Below are 18,947 nucleotides of genomic sequence, written 5' to 3'. Positions count from 1 at the left end.
CACCAGCCCCTCCCTGAAGACTTTGTCTTCAACCTCTGCCCTCAAGCAAAATTAATTACACCCTCCCCTGACCTTCCATATGTTTGGTTTATAGAGTCTTCATACATCCTTTGCTGTCTACCTAGTACCCTCTCTCCAGCTCCCCCCTCAACCTCCACCCCTTCACCTAGGTACTGCCGTCCTTCTAGTCACCCCTCCCACATGGCTTCTTCCCAGAAAACTTCCTCCAGCTGCTCCCGGCCCCATATCTGAGTGAAGTCCCCTTCTGGGGGTTATTGTGACACCTCCATGCACAGCCATTTTGGAGTAATGTCGATATTGCCTTTTTTTAAAATAGACTTTTTTTGAAGCAGTTTTACGTCTGATATTGCCTTTTATTTGCCTGCCTCTCTCACTTCACTGAAAGCTCCTTATTCATTTTGTGTCTAGCACATAGCAGGTTCCAATAAATACCTGTGGAAGGGGAAGAGGGAGGGAAAGAGAGCAAAGGGGGGAGAAAAGGAGGGAAGGAGGGAGAAAGGGTTGATATTAACTGTAAGTGTCAAATATTCAGTCTCAGTTTCACGAATCATTATTCTTTTCATTAAAGGCTATTTACTAAAAACAGAATTAAATCTGATACACTTTACACCTTCTTGGGATCTTTCATAGAAATATATTCACAATTTAAAGTAATCCATTGACCAGAGAACCTCTCTTAGTGCCATCCAGTGTGAGGCCGCCTCCTCCCGCAGCCCGGACGCTCCCTAGGGGCAGGGCTGGGGTTTGCATCTTTGAGTCTCGCAATCCCTGCAAATAAAGCATTCCTAACCAGTGCTCACTGAACTAACTTCCAGTGAACTGAATTGAGGCCTCCGGCGTAATTCCTTCCCAAGTCACAGGGCCATAATTTTGCAACATTCCACAAATTCTGGTCTGATATTTCAGTGCACAGGCAGGGTCTGGGGTCCCATCCAGGAGGCTTCAAAAAACCCCTGATAAAAAAATCTCCCCAAGGGGCTGCATCTTCTGTTTCCTTCACGCCTATGCTCCTTTTTCCTCACTAGGAACAAAGCTTAACGCTGGGCAGGCCAGGACCAGGCAGTGGCCTCTACCATGTCCTGACCGTGTTGTCCTGGACACGCTCTTTGACCACCTGAACCTGTTTCCTTGTCTGTAAAGTGGGCACATACTTACACTTACCTCACAGAGACTTTTGGCACAGAGAAGCTAACCAACTGATGTCAGTTCCCTCCATGCTGCATGTTGATTTTAGAAAGGACTTCAGTGGACAGAAGGACGCGTGACAGTTCTGTTGTTTAAAAGCCAGGGTTCTAACAGTGGGTACAGAGAGGAGCCTGTTGGCCCCTCGGCTGTGGGAAACGGTGGTACTCAGAGTGGCCAGTGCTGACTGTGCTGGCCTGTTCTAAGCACTCCACACGCTGGATCTCCTTCAGTCCTCGTCCTAGGGGCTACTGTCATCCCGTTTCACAGAGAAGGAAAAGGAGGCAAAAGGAGATGAAATAACTTGCACAGAATCACACGGTCTCAACAAGGGCAAGATCTAAGCCTGTTTTGTTGTTTCCCTGGGCCTAAGCCCAGGGCCTGGCACTCACTGGGTGAGTCAGTGGCTGCCATCGTAGATTCACGGGACACCCAAAAGGCACTCTCCTCCATGTGCGGCTCCCATCCCGAAATATCAGCCCCACCTTGCCTGTGACGGGGTCTGAAATTCTGTGCGTGCTCTGGGCCTTCACGTAAAACTGCCAGGACCCAAGTGTCGTCTGACAAATGTAGAATGCCCCAGCGTGCACAAACCTGTGCAGCCGCTCATTATGCACCAGGCGCTAAGAATGGAGACTCCTGGCAAGGAATTTTCCATGAAAGGGAAAGGAGCTGGTATATAGATGAGGCCGGTGAGAACAGAACAGAATGGGGCCAGCTTACCCGGAAGGAGCCCCAAGGCTCAGGGCAGGGAGAGCTGGGAGGATGATAGAGGTGAATGGGGGATGGAGGGAGGGGAGGCAGGGAGCTTCCACGAGGTCCAGGAAAAGATCAGACAGATGCAGATAAACCCAGCGTGGGGGAGGTTTGCAAGAAGAATCCCAAATCCCCCAGCAAAGGGCGTTTTTAACTTTCTCTGGACCTTCACCTGTGTTAGAAGGGTCTGGCCAGGCCCAGGGACACGAAGAGGACATTTAGGAGGAAAGCAGAGGAGGCAGGAAGGAAGCGCAGCGATGGACGAGGCCAGGCCCCTCAGGGCAAGTGCAGGGCCCCACCATCAATCAAATCGCCCCGTCTCTGGGACATGAAAGTCCACTGGGGGGCAGATGGCCAGCTGTGTGCCCAGGAGCTCCTGGAAAGGGTTTCCAGGAAAATCAAAGTCAGGGTGTGGGGTCCCCAGTTCTCCCCCAACCGGCTAGAACCCCTCCACTTTTGAGTGCCTGTTTATGGGCCTCTGCGGGTGATTTTGTTGGGGGAGGGAAAAAAGCTGAGGGAGGATTCCATTGCTTTTTTTTTTTTTTAAGTTTAAAAACTAAAGAATTAGAGCAAAAGGGAAGGCTTAAAGCCACCTAGCTGGGAATGGAAGTTCTGACACATGGCACAACATGGAGGAACCTCGAAGACGGTATTCTAAGTGAGATAAGCCAGATTCAAAAGGACCAAGATTGCATAAATACACTTATAGGGCGTTCCTAGAGCCGTCAGACTTGTGGAGATAGAACGTAGACTAGGGGCTGCCAAGGGCTGAGGGGGAGGGGAACGGGGTGTTAGTGTTTATTGGGAACCGTTTCTGTTGGGGAAGATGAAAATGTCCTGCAGATGGATGGTGGGGATGGCTGCCCAACAATGTGAACGTACTTAATGCTGCTGAACTGTGCCCGAAAATGGTTAACATGGTAAATTTTATGTTATGTGTATTTTACCACCATAAAACATGATTAATTAATCAACTGAAAGAGAACAAATTTAAAAGATAGCAAAGGCCGCCTGGCTGGTGCGCAAACTGCCTGGGACCCCGTTTTCCTGTTTGTGAGAAGGGCTCCATACAGGGACACTTGATCGGGAGGGGAGGTGGGGGACCAGGATGACAAGAATGCCCCTGCCTGGCCGTGTTCACACCGGGGGAAGAAAAGAACACTGGGAGTAATTAGAAACACGAGGGGCTCGAGTTTGCCATGGGAACTGAGCACAGGCGCCACACATGCCCTTTGTGGGAGCCACTGCCCATCTGCTTCTGGGAAAGCAGGCAGCTGCCGGGAGCACTCAAGGGCACCGGGCTGAGGGCTGGGGCAGAGCGAGTGCCCAGGCACTGAGACACTCTGAGCCCAGCTCCCCGACCCATGATGCAGATAACAAGCCTCCCACTCCCCAGATCCTGGGGAGAATCTAGTCCTGGGAAGAACCATACGAGACTATTTACACACATGTCTGCTCTGCCGGTTACTGGCATGCTGTCCTAGAGCCTGGGGAGCCTCTGTTGGGGTGCTTAGCCCCATCTTCAGCATCAGCAAGTGTTTATCAAGCCTTCCATGTCCCTAGCTCTGTGCTCTCTTTTCCCCACATCACTTTCAACTGGGTCATCCATGGCCACAGACACCATGGCAGTGACCTGCTCTCTGGGATACATCCAACTAGGCCAGTCCTTCTAGCCAGGACATCACGGGCCACCTTGGAGTCAGGAGGCCTAGACAGAGCCCACCACTCGCTGGGCCACTCCAGGTAGTCCCTCGGCTCCCCTGGGCCTTCCTTTCCTCATCTGCCTGGCAGACCAGCACCTTCACAGGCGGTTGTCAGGATGAAGGAGTAAGGGAACCTCAGAGAGCCTGCAGGAAGCTCTGGGGAAATGCACGGAGTGATTACCCTGAGCCTTTGGTGGGCATGACCATTCCCCAAAGGCCAAGCATCAGCCATGCTAGACCAAGAGCTGTGGTACCAAGTTCACGGCACTGGAGGCCCCTGGAGGAGACCATGCCCTTGCAGGAGCCGAGTGAGTGGGCAGGAGCTCTTCTGCTGAGCTTGGCATGTGTAATGAGAAGGATGAAGGAGCCCTCTGTCCGCTCATTACCTTGGAGTTTTAAGCCCACGTCCTCCTACACACAGACACGCATACATGCACACACGCCTTCGATTTCAGAGCAGGAGGCTCCCCTCCCTCACTGGGGCTCGCAGTGCCATTGAGAGGCCATGGGAAAAGAAAGCAGAGAGAAGGGGCTCAGAGGTGAGCAACTTCATTTTCCCTGTGCCCCAGGAGGCTTCCTGGACACCACACAGCCCTTACATAACAGTACTGCAGTGTGGTTAGAATAAAGGAAACATATGGATTTTGTCCCTGTCAAATGTAGGGGGTTTAACAAGTATGGGTGAAACGGCCTGACCAGAGGCAACAAAACCTTTAGATTCTGGAACCAGAGCAGAAGCCTCAGCTCTCTATTCCTGCCTCCCGTCCACCTTGTCCTGACAGAGGATCCCTAACCCCTCAGGCCAGCCCCTCCAAAGACCAGCCTGTCTGTTGCCAGGGTAACATGAATTAGTTCTACAGATGGTGGTCCTCTCTTCCAGGACCGAAACAAGCCAGAATGTAGGGTGACCATAAGATAGCCCACATAGGGGATGGTGGAGAGGACAACGATGCCCTGACATCACAGAACACTGTTCTCATTGTGTCCTGTGCACCCTTTTATTGGGTCCTCACAGGGCCTCCCTCGGGGAGAGGCCGTGGCAGGTTATGGCTCCCAGCACTGAGGCAGGAAGAAACGAAGCAGCTTGCCTAAGGATGCACAGCAAGTGAGTGGTGAGGTCAGCACCAGAACTTAGCTCCGCCGTTCTCCAACCAGGCTCCCTCCAGAGAGAGCTCTTGATCAGTATCCTCTGAAGGACCCTATGTGGGAGCTGGTGGGTTCTAGGGTGCCCTTGAACTTGGCATTGCTGAAGTGTGGCAGACAGTCTAGCCTTTGGGGGCCTGCCAGCCAACCCACAGCCCACCAGCACTGTCCTCACATGCACCCCTGTGTAGACACCAGTCCCTTTGTCCTACCCTAAAGGAACTCTGCCTCATCCTCAGGTCCTCCTGACATGGTCCATCCTGGACTCTGTACTCAGCTCTCAGAAATGACGTGCGGTCAAGTCCAGCCCATTGTGAGTCAGTACTGAGCAAACAGTTGTTGGTTGAATAGATGTGAGTAAACAAACATGAGGACATGGAGGTTCAAAGAGGTTAAGTGACTTGCCCTACGTCACACAGCTAGTGAACGACAGAGTGAGGCCTGAACCCAAGCATTCTCACTCCAGGTTGTAATCCCACCCATCAGGATAGACTCTCCGTACAGGTCGACCCACTTCTGTATTCACAGCCAGGCCTGGGTACACAGTAAGCACTTCATGACCCACCGTGTAATTGAAAAGACTCAAGTCCGTGGGGTTGTCCTGAAGGGAACAGAGATACGGAAGTGAATCACCTCAGGAGAAGGTCCAGCTGGCTTCTCTTAGATCGCTGACGAGGCTGGGGACAAAGCCCAGGACAAACTTTGACCAAGGTGACCTGTGTCCCCCTGGCCCACGAGAAAGCTAGGGGCCCTCTATCCTGCTCCTCTATCCCATGACTCTATTCTGTAGGATTTAGGGTGGTGATGTGGGCAGAGGGTGGGAGAGAGAAAGGAGGCAGATGGGGGAAGAGTAAATGATTTAACCAACATATTTTATTCTCTGTTCAAGGCCCCACCCCAAGCCAATCTCAGCCAACATGGGGCAGGTCCAACCTACATCTCGAGGGATGAATTCACTTAGGGAACTTCCAATAAACTCCCGGGAAGGATTTCTTTACAGAAGCAGCAGGGCTCGTGGAGGTCCAGGGAAGAGACAAGGCCTAGCACAGGAGTTCTTCCCTGTTACTGTGCATCAAAATTACCCACGCAGATTCTCATTCTGGGGAGGGACCCAGGGGTCTGCATGTTTAACAAGCTCCCCGGAGTGGGGACTCTGCCAAGGACACTACACTTAGAGACTCGCTGGCTTCAGGCCTTGATTCTCAACCCAAGCTGGGCATCAAAATCATGTAGGGAGGTGGTTAAAAACACAGATTCCTGCCCCAACCCTAGACCAGCTGCAATGAACATGAAGGAGTAGAGCCCAGTAATCTAAATTATTTAAAGCACTGAAGAGATTCTGATGCTCAAGAAGGCTTAAGAACCATACCTCTACTCTGATACTCAGGGGATCCGGGGTCTGGTCTTGCTGAAACACAAAGCCACAGCCGACTGCTGGAAAAACCAAGGCCAGTTTGACAGAATATGTTGCCAAAGGTTATACAAACACAACTGGCTCTGTGCTAGAAGCTTTGTGCAATGTGGGTTTGAAGGCCCAGGTTGCGGGGCCACCCTTTCATTGAAACTGCCTGATTATGAAGACACCAGGCTATGAATCCAATAGACCCATCTGTCATTCAAGAAGCAATTCTACCCTGCCACAAAGAGTGTCAGCACAAGGCTTTGTCACAAATGTGTGGAACACAGAGCCACTTTTCTTCCAAGCAGGAACCCACTTCCTTTCCAGGTCACTACTGAGGACAAATTGTTTCCCATCACCCATGCTAAACATTGATACAATCCTCCAGTTTGAGCTCAGATCCCGAAAATCCCTGAATAGTTGAATTTTAAAGCAGATGGAGACCTCAGGGGTCATCTGGTCTACCCAACATCTGGAGAAGATTGATCCAGTTGAATAGGAAACTAAATCCCAAAACGTCCTTGGAAAACTCCCAAAACTCTGTGTGTGTAAGAAGAGATCCCACGTCCCCAGCAGACGGGCAGCCTGGGAGGAACGTTTCATCCACCCAACCCCAGTGTCTTCCTGTTGTGTTTGCTTTATAAGGTCCACAGTGTTGTTTTGCTTGGTGATTTATTTCCTTTTTCTTGGAAATTAAGTATATGATGAATTTCTTCTTGGTGTGAATCCCAGAAGCCCAACAGGAACACTCGGCCCTAAGCCAGTTGCAGAAAATCCATTCTTTCCAGCAGGACACAGAAGGCCTTCTGCTAGACTTGCATTTTTGCTCTCCAAGACTCTCTCTTTTGTTCTCCTTTCCCGAGCCCTTCGCACAACGCCGGACATATGGTGGACAGTCCAGACGTGTGTGTTAAGTAAAGGAATGAATGAGTGAATGAATGAATGAATCCAACCTAATCTCAGGAGTAGGAAGGGCAGGGGAAAGTCTCAAGGCGGAGCGACACTTGAGCCGTGCCAGAAATGAACACCTTTCTCCCAGCGTAGGAGCTTTTCAGAAATCCTACTCTTCCTCTCAGTCACGACTCCAGCATTTAGTAACCACTGTGCTATCAAGAAGTTCTCCTGGAATCCCGCAGAAGGCACTGCCGGGCACTCCCATTGACTCAGAGCACAAGGAAACCAGGGAGCAACTCTTCGTGACCCCTCCCCAAGTTCTCAGGGGCTCATCATGAAATGAACTGCAGCATCAGAGGGGGCGTGTGGGCGGAACACGGTGTCCTCTGGGGCTCAGCTGGGCTTGGGGAGGAGGAGGGTAACACTGTCAGTTGTTGCCAGCTCACCTTCCTCTAATCTTCACAAGAGTTATCTCTTAGTGAGACCCCAGCTTGTACTGACCCCCCAACCCCCGCCAGTGTTCGTTCACGAGGTATGACATTTCCTTTGCAAATGATTTTAACTTCCTTCAGGGTGACCACCTGGCTCTTTATACATCTCCTGGGTCATCCCTCTCCCTTGCCCACACCCTGAACTCTCAGGAAGATCTAGCCACAAAGTTAGAGCTCTCCATTACTGAATGAGGAGGTAGAAATCCAGAAGCGAAGTGAGATGTCCAAGGTCACAAAATAAGAAGATACTCCAGCCAGATTTCAGACTCAGAATCCTGCATATCAAGACCCAGCATCCTTGTGAAGAAATAACTACATGTGGGGGCCTACCCGGTGGTGTAGCGGTTAAGTTTGCACTCTGCTTTTGTGGCCCAGGGTTCGCAGGTTCGGATCCTGGGCACGGACCTAGCACCGCCATGTTGTGGTGGCATCCCACACAAAATAGAGGAAGATTGGCACAGATGTTAGCTCAGCAATAATCTTCCTCAAGGAAAAAGAGGAAGATTGGCAACAGATGTTAGCTCAGGGCCAATCTTCCTCACACACACACACAAAAAAAACCAAAAGAAATAACTACATGTGTTCACTTAGCATAGAAAAGACTTCCGGAGACAGACATCAGTCATCCCAAAACAGAATAGAACAAAACAGAACCCGTGGAACTCTTGACCCTGCATGACCCTGAGTCAGGGGGGTGGGGTGGGTAACACAGACAGGGGACTTGGGTTTCTGAGGAGCCCACACGGGAGCCTGAAGGCCCACAAGGGGCTCCTGCCATCAGAGCCCTCCACCCCCTCCACCCAGGTCTGGTTCCAAAAAGTAACTCCACTCTTTCTTCTGTAACAAGGAGGAGGGAAGCTGTCTTGAGAGGACACAGCAGGAGAAGCAGGGGAGGTGATAAAGTAGAAATATCCCAGAGAACCAGAGGTTCACAGGGCGATTGAAGTGAGGGGAGTCCCAGAGGCCCTAAGCCAGCCCCCTTCTCCTGTCACAGAGAGAGACATAGAGCCCCAAGAGCCTGGGAGGGATGCAGCTGGAACCAGAGGGCCCAGCTCTCCTGAATCCTGGGCCAGGGCTCTTTTCCTCCACCTGAACCACCGTGAAGTTCCAGGAGACCTGGCCAATCAGGGAGCAGCTTCCTGAGGCCTCCAGACAGCAGCCCAGAGAGGAGTAGCTCAGAGGAATCCACGGACCTTGTTCTCCTGCTGCTCCTCTGCTCCCGAGGACCGTGCAGTCCTCCACAAATGCCGCCCCCAACCAGGACACACAGATGGACAGGCGTCAGAGGGAGCCTAAGGGCAGCCTTGTGAAACCCCCGGAGGAGTCTCCCCCGGGCCTCCGGCCTCTCTTCTGGCCCCTCTGGAGACAACAAATCCAACTGTAAACCAATCCTAAGTCCAGGGGTCAGTAGACAGAGGAGGGCATCTTACAGTGGGGGCTGGGAGATGACTGAAGTCACGCGCCCAGGGGCTCACCGGTGGGCATCACCAAGGGTCCGCTGGGGCCCCCACAGCGAGCCTGTCTGAGGGTACCTTCGAGGCTGTGTTCTGTGTCCCTGGGGCTTTTCCTTTGAAGTTTTGCTAGACCACACCAAAACACATTTTGGGTAACTCTCGAGGATTTTTGACCCAAGCAAACTTCTTCCATTTGGGGAGGAAGTGCATGAGTCGGGCAAGGGAGCTCAAGAAGACCCCGGAAGACCCTTTGTCCTTAGGAAAGCGGTTCAGGGAGCAGAGCCTGGGCCTCAGGCCCTCTGAGAGGTGAGTCTGGAGGTCATAATCTCACTGATGGCCCCAGCTAGTCCATGTGACCTCTTCAGTTCCCCTCAGAAAGTCCAAGGCACCCAAGACAAAGAGACATATTCTCTGCCCTCTGGGAGCTTGCAGCCAGGCTGGGGAGACAAGGTCAGCTCAGTACGACAATGAGAGTTGTAGCTCCTCCACCAGCCTGTGAGCCCCTCATGAGCTGGGCTGCGACTTGACCACCTGCTCTCCACCTCGTCCTCTCCCCTGGACCCATGTCAGGGCTGCCCTCAGAGTAGATATGAACCAGCACAGGAGGCGGGTATGCAGGGGTGAATCAGGGTCCCAGAGACCAAAGGGTGAATCCTGATTCATAGGCGCCTCCAGTCAAGTCCAGCAAAGGCCCTAAGAGAAGCCAGATACAGACACCACTTCCAGGCTGCCATAGGCCCTGTGACAGCTGGAGCTTTGCAAACAACAGCAGATCTGGCTAGGGGCACTTCTGTGGGTGCCTGCGAATCGTTTTAACACCTGGAATAGAGTCACGTGTTCTGCCAGGGGAGAAGACAGCCTTTGCTTCCTCTGTGGCAAAGGAGATGGAAGAATGAAGAGTGCTCCCCTTCAAGGCCACATTCGAAGCCCAAAGAAGGAAGGATTTTCTTGGCTGACAGCACAGCAAAGCCACATTTATTCAGACCCCTCTGATTTAGAATGTGTTGTAATTCCCATTCATGTGGTCAATTCATATTTATTGAGCATCCCGTATGTGCCAGCCCTGGGCCGGGCACCAGGGAGACAGCTGTGAGCAAGTCAGGCAGAACCCCCACCATTGCGAGTTTCCATTCTGTACCATAGAGGCGGCCTGGCTCTGACTCGACATTCTCTCTGCAGGTGTGGAAAGAGCTCGACACAAGAGCCCTGGGGTCTGGCCTGCCCTGTACCACTGTCTAGTCCTGTGATTCTTGCCCTTCGAGTCTCAGTCTCCACCTCTGCAAAATGGAGGAGCTGAGTGAACCCTTCTCCAAAGTCCTTTCGGCTTGGGTCTGATGTGCCTCTGTAAGCAAAAGGAAAGGCCCTGAGGGGACTGCTGAAAAGAAAGACTTGTCAAGCACTTTGAACACACCTACTTAAGCACACTTGAACTTGGTGTGGTTATCACAGATCCCTCTTGTTTGTTCACAGAAGCAGGTTCCAAAGTTTCATTGGCCGAGGTGGAGTTACCCCGTGTCTGTGACAAGGCTTTGAAGCTTTCACTAGTTCAAAGACCGGAATGTGGTTGTGCCACCATCTATTTGCGTGGCTTCTATGCTGCTCTTCAGGGTTTTCCAGAACAGACATGAGTCACAAGGAGGATATCCAGGATGGAATTAGAGGCATTGCCTATGAGTGGGCGAGACTCCAGGGGGCCTGTGGGATCTGTCCACCCACACCCCGCTCCCCCACCCACTCCTGGAAGGCAAGCATCTTGTGGAAAGTCTCTTGTTCCTTTCAGGAGTGCCCTGAGGAACTTGCCCAGCTGGCCCTCATAGAGTAAACCCAGGCCTAAGGAATCTTCAATGGAAACCAACTTTCTCGCAAAACCTTGAAAGGAAAACCTGGCCTCTTTGAGAATCCATCCCAAGGGCCTACTGGAGCCCACTGCATGGCCTGGCGGAGAAAAGACTGGCCTTGGAGTGGGAAGCCACCACCTCTGACCCCCTTGTCACCTTGGACCTGCTCCCAAGCCTGGAGCCTGGGCCTCCTCACTGTACCCTCCATGTTTGAGTCGGGAGGGGCGGGCGGGAGTTGCCTTTGGCAGACTAACTTTAGCCGAATTTTAGCTCCGTTTTGCTTACAATCTGTAAATGCCTTTGAAATCCTTCAGGACATAAATGAGCTATTATCTTCCATGCTGCCCTATTTCTTAATTTCTTTAAGTGGGGAAACGGGACATGAAGTAGATAATAGGATCATGGAAACTGAAGCTAAAAGGAATCCTCAAGAGCATCTCACCCACGGCCTTCACTTGCTAGTGCGGGAGACTAAGATCTGAGGAGAGCCAGAGTCATTCCCCCAGGAGACAGCAGAGGCCAGGACGGAGGCCGCCGGAGCTCACACCTGGGGAGGGGACAGGCCTTCACACCTAGGCCAGCCCCCAACGACGCGCTGAGTCGGGCAGGCCCTTCCCCAGCCAGTCAGCCTGCTCACTCCCCTTCCATCATCGTGTATATTTAATAACAATACTGAGAGTAACATTCACACGGATCAAGAGGGCCAAATGGAATGAGCGTGACAATCCTTGACAGGGTCCAGAGGAAACTGGGGGGGCGAGGGGGGGGCCTGGGGGGCTGCGCACAGTCGGGGGGGAGCCCTGCTTTCACCGCGTGCACCTCTGCCTTCTGGATATTGTATCATCTGCCTACAAGGCCCAGTCAAATAATAATACACATATATACGTAAACCTATTACATACACCTACCTATACAATGATCTCTATATCACCGTAAATATGTATAATTGATACGTTTTCTTCTTTTTTAGAAGAGCAAGGCTAAGGGATTGACTTGAAATTTCACTTTGGAGGGCAAGGAAGAGTTCACCTTGTCCTTTTGTTTTCCCATCTGGAGCGGGGCTGCAGCCCCACCTAAAGCATCCGAGTGCCCATGGCAGAGCAAGAAGACGTCACCTAATCTGACCAGCTGCAGGCAGTGTGGGGTGAGTGGTAAAGCCTTACACGAGCATCAGGAAAATGTGCTCACGCCCCAGCTTTGAGCCAGCTAGCAGCGTGGGTCTGTGGATATCCGGCAAGTCGCTCCCCTCTTACCAGCCCATTTCCCACCAGCTGCTCGCTGAGGGACCAGCTGGATTCCTAGTCGCAGAGACCTTCCTTTAAATGCAATGTATGGTGGAAACCCACTTTGAAAGCAGATGGGAAGTCTCCTGCTGTGGGGCTGCAGCCCTGACCCTGGGCTCCTCCCTCCTCCACAGCTCTGCAGTCCCCGGGGGGCCCAAGAGCAGCTGGAACACCCCAAGCCTGGATGGCATTTAGCTCCCTCCCAGCCTGAGTGCCCAGGCCCAGCCTGACCCCTCGGGTGCCTGACCCTGCCTGGCACCACCCCAGGCAGTATTCCACACCCCACCTCGTGTGCCTGTTGGGGGCAGAACTGGAGGCAGGGCAGGGTTCTCTCATAGCACCCCACCTCCTTGCCCCCAGGGAAGCTCAGACAACTTTCCTAACACAGGGGTCCTCTGCCTGATGCTGCCTGGTGGTTTTGCCCCAAAAGACAGGCCAGGAGGGCCAGGCTGGACAGCAGGGCTTGCCATGGAAATGTCTTTGAGAAAAGGACACAAACAACCTGAGTCTCAAGGTTTGTTTGTAAACGAGGCGTTTGGAATTTCAGTTGCATTTTCCTTAGGAACCCCAGGTTCCCAGATTAGTCCACAGAAGCGGGCAGACTGTTTTTCCAGTTGGGCCTGACCGTCAATTTAGTCCACTCTCTACAGAACACCCTCTCTTGCTCACGGCCTGCCACAAATACATTATCCCTCCTCCCATCCCAGCAGCAGGAGTAAAGACCTTCAACAGCCTCAGCACCCTCGGTGGAGGGCGGGTTCCATGGAGGAGAAGAGGATTGCCCTTGAATGAACCACAGTGGTGGGACGGAGGACGGCTCTCTTTGGAGGAATGAGCTGGAAGCCCCTCAAGGGAGCCAGCACGTGGACTCATGGTGTGTCTCATGGTATTCTGGACCCGGAGTGCCCTCATCAATGGAAACAGCAAACATGGTGACTACAGTAGAGGCCATGAACTTATCCCCCAATATCCATCTTCCTTGCTTTCCACAGTAATAGAATCTCTCACTCTTAGCTGGACCATGCTGTCTGCAATGAAGACACTTTCCCAGATTCCCTAGAAGCCAAGTGTGACCATGTGACTAAAATCTGTCCAATAGGATTTAAGTGGAAATGGTGCATGCAATTTCTAGACAGTACCTAATTTGAGAAAGCATCTTCATCCCTTCTCCTTTGTATTTGCTAGAATGTAGACACAAGGGCTGGAGCTTTAACAGTCATTTTGGGCCATGAGTGTCTTTGGAAATGGAAGTCATGAATGGCAAAGTAATTAGAAGACGCCAGGTCCCTGACACTATGAGGCACCACACCAGCCTTCGATTGCTACCGCCACACTTCTAAACAGGTGAGAGAAATAACCTACAGATTGTAAGCCAAACCGAATGCTAACTAATACAATGGCCTTTCAGATGGAGTCCATCAGGGCTCTCTGGGCTGAGTTCTCACATCCCCTTCATTCTGTGCTCCAACCACCCCAGACTGCCTTGTATTTCTAGGACAGGCCATGAGCTCTAGCCTCTAGGATGCTATTCCCTCTGCTGAGAACTCTTGTCCCACTCTGCCTGCCTAATTCCTCCTCATCGGCCAGGTCCCCCCTTCTGTGCCACCTCCTCAGGAGGGATGTACCTGACCCCTGAACCAGCTGAAATCCCTTACACCCTCTCAGAGATGTGGCATTCCCCGTTTGTACCTTTCATCATTTTGTAAACTCCTTACGTACAATCCATCTTTCCCAGCAGGCAGGCCATCACCCCCACAGGAAGGGAGCAGCAAGCCTGGTCCACCCTGAATCCCCTGGGCCTGGCATAGAGCTCAGATTGCAGAGAAGGAGCTCAGATTATCGGCTTAGTTGAATTGCATGAGTCTAGCTTCTGACAGCTGTTTGCATCTTGCCTCGTGTGCACCCTAGGACGTGGGTATTACTACCTCCACTTTACAGAGAGGGAGGCTGAGTTCCAGGAGGGGAAGTGCCTCGCCCAAGCTTCATGTCGGCTCCGCGGCAGCCACAGGACCTGAGCCCATCCTCCTGACACAGTGGTGCACGAAGGGCTGGGGGATCTGGTCTCCAGGGGACAAGCTCTGAGGGTGTGACTGTCAGGAGAATTTCTGCGGGCATGTCTGAGCAGACCCTTCTATAGGCACTGGGGATACAGTAATGAACAAGGTGAGTGTCATCACACCTAAATATGTCTCCGTGAGCCTGTGAGAAGGGGAGGGATGGAACAAGAAGCTAGTTGGGGTGGGCATAAGGAGGGGAAGGTATGGTCCTGGTTTGGAGCATGTCATCGAGGGCCAGAGGCTCTGGGCTCTGGGGGCACGTGTTAGCTCAGCCCAGGAGCCCAGGTGACAGTCACCGTACCTGAAGGCTGGAGCCAGTGGGACTGGGAAAAGTCATAGAGAAAGGGTGAACACACCCCAGAGTCTCCATTGCTCCCTTCAAGGGAGGAGCAAATGGGTTACCTTTAGGCTGTGCTGCAGGCTTCGTAATTGCCGTGGCCTATGTTACTGGACTCACAGTGCCAGAAGGCAGCTCTGAGGAGGTCCTTGGAGCCTCTGCCTTGAGTCTGTGCATCTGTGCATTCCCGCCTCGGCCGTCCTTCACTCATGCACTTGCTCATGCTCTGCCCGCCTCCCCAAGTACCTGGGTCCTCCCCAGCCATCAAACGCTTCCCCCTCCTGAAGCCTGCCCTGCCCACCCCAGTCTGCAGGGACCCAAGTCCTCTTCCTGGAATCCTTGCAGCCCTCACAGGCTGTCCCGCTGGCTAGGCCTGCATGTTTCATCCTTGTTGAGGGTTGAGCTGTGTCGTCCCAAAAAAGATATGCTGAAATCCTAACGCCCAGCACCTGTGAAATGTGACCTTAAGTGGAAATAGGGTCTTTGCAGATGTGGTCAAATTAAGACGAGGTCACAGTGGATTAGGGTGGGCCCTAACCCAATGCCTGGTGTCCTTATAAGAAGGCCATGTGGAAACACAGAGACACACAGGGAGAATGCCATGTGATGACAGAGATTGGAGCGATGTGTATACGAGCCAAGGCACGCCAAGGATTGCCAGCAACCACCAGAAGATGGAAGTGGCGAGGAAGAGTCCTCCCCTGGAGCCTCGAGTGGGAGCATCGCCCTGTCGACACCTTGATTTCCAACTCCCAGCCTCCAGAACTGTGAGCCAGTAAATTTCTATTGTTTGAAGCCACCCAGTTTACAATCGTTTGTTACAGCAGCCCCAGGAAGCCAACACAATCCTCGTCATGGATGACATCATGCCTCCCTAACTGGATGGTGACACCCAAACATCAGGAAGGATCTTGCTCCCCTCTGTGCCCCAGGCATTGAGTGAGAAGTGAGTGGAGAGGGTCCTGAGCCCCCACAAAGTTTCCTTCAGAATCACCTGGGATTCTGGACGGGAAGTTAGGAAGTCCAGTCCCATGGATGGGACGACCTCAACCCATCCACCACCACCTTCTCCAGCACAGCCCATTAAAATGTGATCATCCCTGTTGTTTTCTCTCCCAACACCTGTTCCGGTCATGCCTGACCCTTGTCACGTTTCACGATGACGTACGTATTTGTTTGTCATCTGTTTACGCCCAGTCGCCTCCACTAGACTGCAAGCCTTACGAGGGCAGGGACACATGGGTTGTGCTCAACACAGGACAACCACCATGTCTAGCACAGCTCTTGCTACTTAATCAAGGATGAGTATTAAGAATCGTCCTCTCTTGGGAGGGCCTGGAGGGTGAAGGTGAGGCAGGGGAGCAGGGGAGAAACTTTTGCTGTTCAGCAATGAGTCTTCATACTGTCACATTTCTCATGGGCATGTCTTTCTTCTTTAACATCAAAACAACTAATTTGTATTTAAACTTCACAAATACATAAAAATACATATTTCTACCTCAGGAAGGTAGCTCTGCCGTGGGACCTGGGAATGCGGATTTTTGCAAGCTCCCCAGGTAACCCTAATGACAGGTGTGAGAACTGGACAAAGTCAGTTGTCCCCACCTGAAGTCAAGGCTGTAACTCAAAGGCACAGACATGGCTTTTCCAGCCAGGGCTCCATGTGGCTCTGTAAGAAGGCTCTCTAATCTTGGGGGTGCCAGTTCTGATGAGTGTAAAACCTCTGACACCTACACTATGACCACATGTGACCAAAGTCTAGAATGGAGGCAGGAGTCAGGGGGAGGAGAGATGACACCATGAGAGGAGCAGATGGCAATGCCACTGAGAAGGCCTGTGGAGGTGGAGCCCTGGAAGCGCGTGCTGGGACCCCGGGCACCCTCTCAACCCTCAGCTGCTTGTGTCTTGGGCTCGATTCAGGGGGATCCTTGGTGGAACCTGAATAGTCCCTTCTGTGTGCACACATGTACGCACACGCATGTATGCACACATATGCAAACACATGTGCACATATACACACATACACACACCTTGTCCTCAGAGATGGTCCCAAGAGGATGGACGGATCCACTCCTCCCAACACACCCCTCCCGTGGCCCTGCCACCAGCAAAAAAATCAGACAAAAGGAGGAGACACTCCAAAGGGACAAGGAGAGGCCTCAAACCTACCCAATTATTAATCAGCTTGTGGCTTTGGGCAAATCGGTTTGTCTCTCTGGGCCTCATTTTCCTCATACATAAAGGGGGACAGTGAGCCATGCACTGAGAAAGACTCTGAATGGCATGCAGGGTGTTGCACCAACCTGTCAGCACCCCTGCCCTGAGGGGTGAGGGTAGGGGAGCAGCCGTCTGGCCTCAGGACTCAGAGAACCCACCAGGCCCAGGGATGTGACAGAGATACATGGAGGCCATGTAGCAGAGTGGTCACAATTCGGACTCTGGGGTCCCCTGCCTGAGTCTGTATCCTGGCTCAGCCCCTACAAGCTGTATGACCTCTGCCATCCTCACCAGGCCCTGGAGAGTGAGGCAGAAAGGGGGTGCTCCTCCCATGGGACCAATGAGGAGCCCAGGGCCCCCAGAGAGGTTAACAAGGCTGCTCCCATCAGAAGGGTCCCAGGACTCCCATCTCCCAATTCGCTGGCTCTGGTCCTCCCGGATCTGTCCGTCCTCCTGAGTCCTTGGGTGCGAGGGGTCTCAAAATGTTAAAAACAAGATGAAGGGGGCGCTCTATGGTGAGAAAGAAACCTAGATCTCACGAACCACAGACTGGGCACTGACGTTTGCCTCTGACGCTTCTACAGACTTATTTGTGGCCTCAAAGCTTTGTATACGGGGCGCATAAAAAAAGAATGCCAAATTCCATCAGCTCTCAGAGACTGTCAATTGCACGGTACACCATCACTTTATAAAAGATTTTTAAAAGACAATTAAAACTAGGACACACGGGCATCCCAGTTTCCAAGACGTGAAACGTGAAAGTGCATGCATCTAGAAGCTTCCTGCAGCTGCGGTGGCAGCAGTGGTCTGCTCTGTGAAAACCCTGGGATGTCAGACAGAGACCCTGGAGACGTCCTAACCACCTATTGAGACTTGTAAGGATTTCTTCTGTTTGACCTCTAAGATAGAAAGAGACCCATGTGGTCAAAGCACTGTTGGATTTCAGAGCCTACACCCCAGATCACACTTCCTCTGTCGTGTGCTTCACGCGTGAGGAACCACATCTTTACACCTGAATGGACAGAAGCCTTGTGTCTGAATGGCCCCTCAGAGTTAACAAACTTATGTCAGTTAATCGCCATCCTAACCCTGGGAGGCGGGTCTGATTTTGCCCGCTCTTGTCCTCAGCACCCACCAGTGAGCCTCAGAGCTGGCAGCCAAGCCCACCCCAACCCCTGATCCTGCAATGCTCCCTCCCCATCGCAGCTGCTCCCTCACGTGCCCCTCCCCGGGCCTTCCTTGGACTGGATGCAATGACTACAGCAGCATGGGAAGAAATGGAATAATTCTTAATCGGGGGCGGAAGGAAGAAGAGAGAAAGAAGAGTGGGCAGCATGAAGGATCTGGCTCCTGCACTCCTGGTTCGGGAATGAGAGTGGAGAATGAGGGGAGGGGGCCTGGGTCTTCATTCCTACTGAGTGCCCTTGGCAAAGTCCCCTCCTCTCTCTGGACTCTGTTTCCTGGGTTTGGGTGATGTGCCAGATATCTCTGGGGTTCCTTCCAGCCCTGCCATTCCAGGCTTCCAATAAAAATCCTGAGAGCTGGGTCTTGGCTGACAGGGTCCAGCCAGGCCACCCACCGGGGGCCCCCGGGAATCGTGGCCCAGCCCCAGGTCTCTAGGCTCTCAACAAGGGACGTCTGTGTCTGGTTATCACTTCTGGAGAGCACATCTCTTTCCCTGACCAGAGGGAGGGCCTGCGGCAGCAGCAGGGACAATGGGCACAAAGCTGGCCTAAGGAGCCTAGGTCCTGATCTTCTGCCCACCGGCAACTTGTGTCTCCTCGGCCCTATCACTTGTGCTCTGATTCTCAGAGTCCTCCCAGGCCTCCACCAACCACCCGTAGAGGGATGGGCTGGACTTAAGGGATCTTCAAGTGATGGCCCTTATTACTGACAGTGGGGTAGGGGACAGGGAGCAAACTAGCATTCACTGAGCGCCCACTGCTCACCAGACACCTGTGCTGAAAGCTGTATGCAGCCCATATAATCCTCATAGTAACCTCTCAGGGGGTTACAGAGCCTCACCCTCACCCAGCCAGCCTGACCCACAGCCTGTGCTCTTGACCCGCAGGCCATCCCGCCTCTGTGGCAGCTACCAATCCTGCTCCAGTCATTGCACTAGGTGCCGCCTGTGGACTTACACTGAATTTCCCCTGCAACCCAAGGGGCAGG

The 18,947-nt window shown here is 52.6% G+C and overlaps 1 protein-coding gene and 1 long non-coding RNA gene across 3 annotated transcripts in view; both read right to left on the bottom strand.

The window, feature by feature from the left end:
* The window catches only part of ARK2C (arkadia (RNF111) C-terminal like ring finger ubiquitin ligase 2C), a 104,668-nt gene that overhangs the window by 66,307 nt on the left and 19,414 nt on the right, over positions 1-18,947 (bottom strand). The window lies entirely within an intron of this gene.
* Positions 354-5,147, bottom strand: LOC111774743 (uncharacterized). Of its 2 annotated transcripts, none has more exons than XR_002809937.2 (3): positions 5,018-5,147; positions 1,183-1,454; positions 354-453 (listed from the first exon to the last, which is right to left on the bottom strand). It is a non-coding gene; the product is annotated as an uncharacterized lncRNA (long non-coding RNA). The 2 variants fall into 2 exon arrangements; XR_011441521.1 differs by having other exon boundaries at positions 1,183-1,451; positions 5,018-5,081.

This window comes from Equus caballus, chromosome 8 (genome assembly GCF_041296265.1).
Source record: "Equus caballus isolate H_3958 breed thoroughbred chromosome 8, TB-T2T, whole genome shotgun sequence".
Lineage (NCBI taxonomy): Eukaryota > Metazoa > Chordata > Mammalia > Perissodactyla > Equidae > Equus > Equus caballus.
This window is presented reverse-complemented; position numbering and strand designations above follow the sequence as displayed.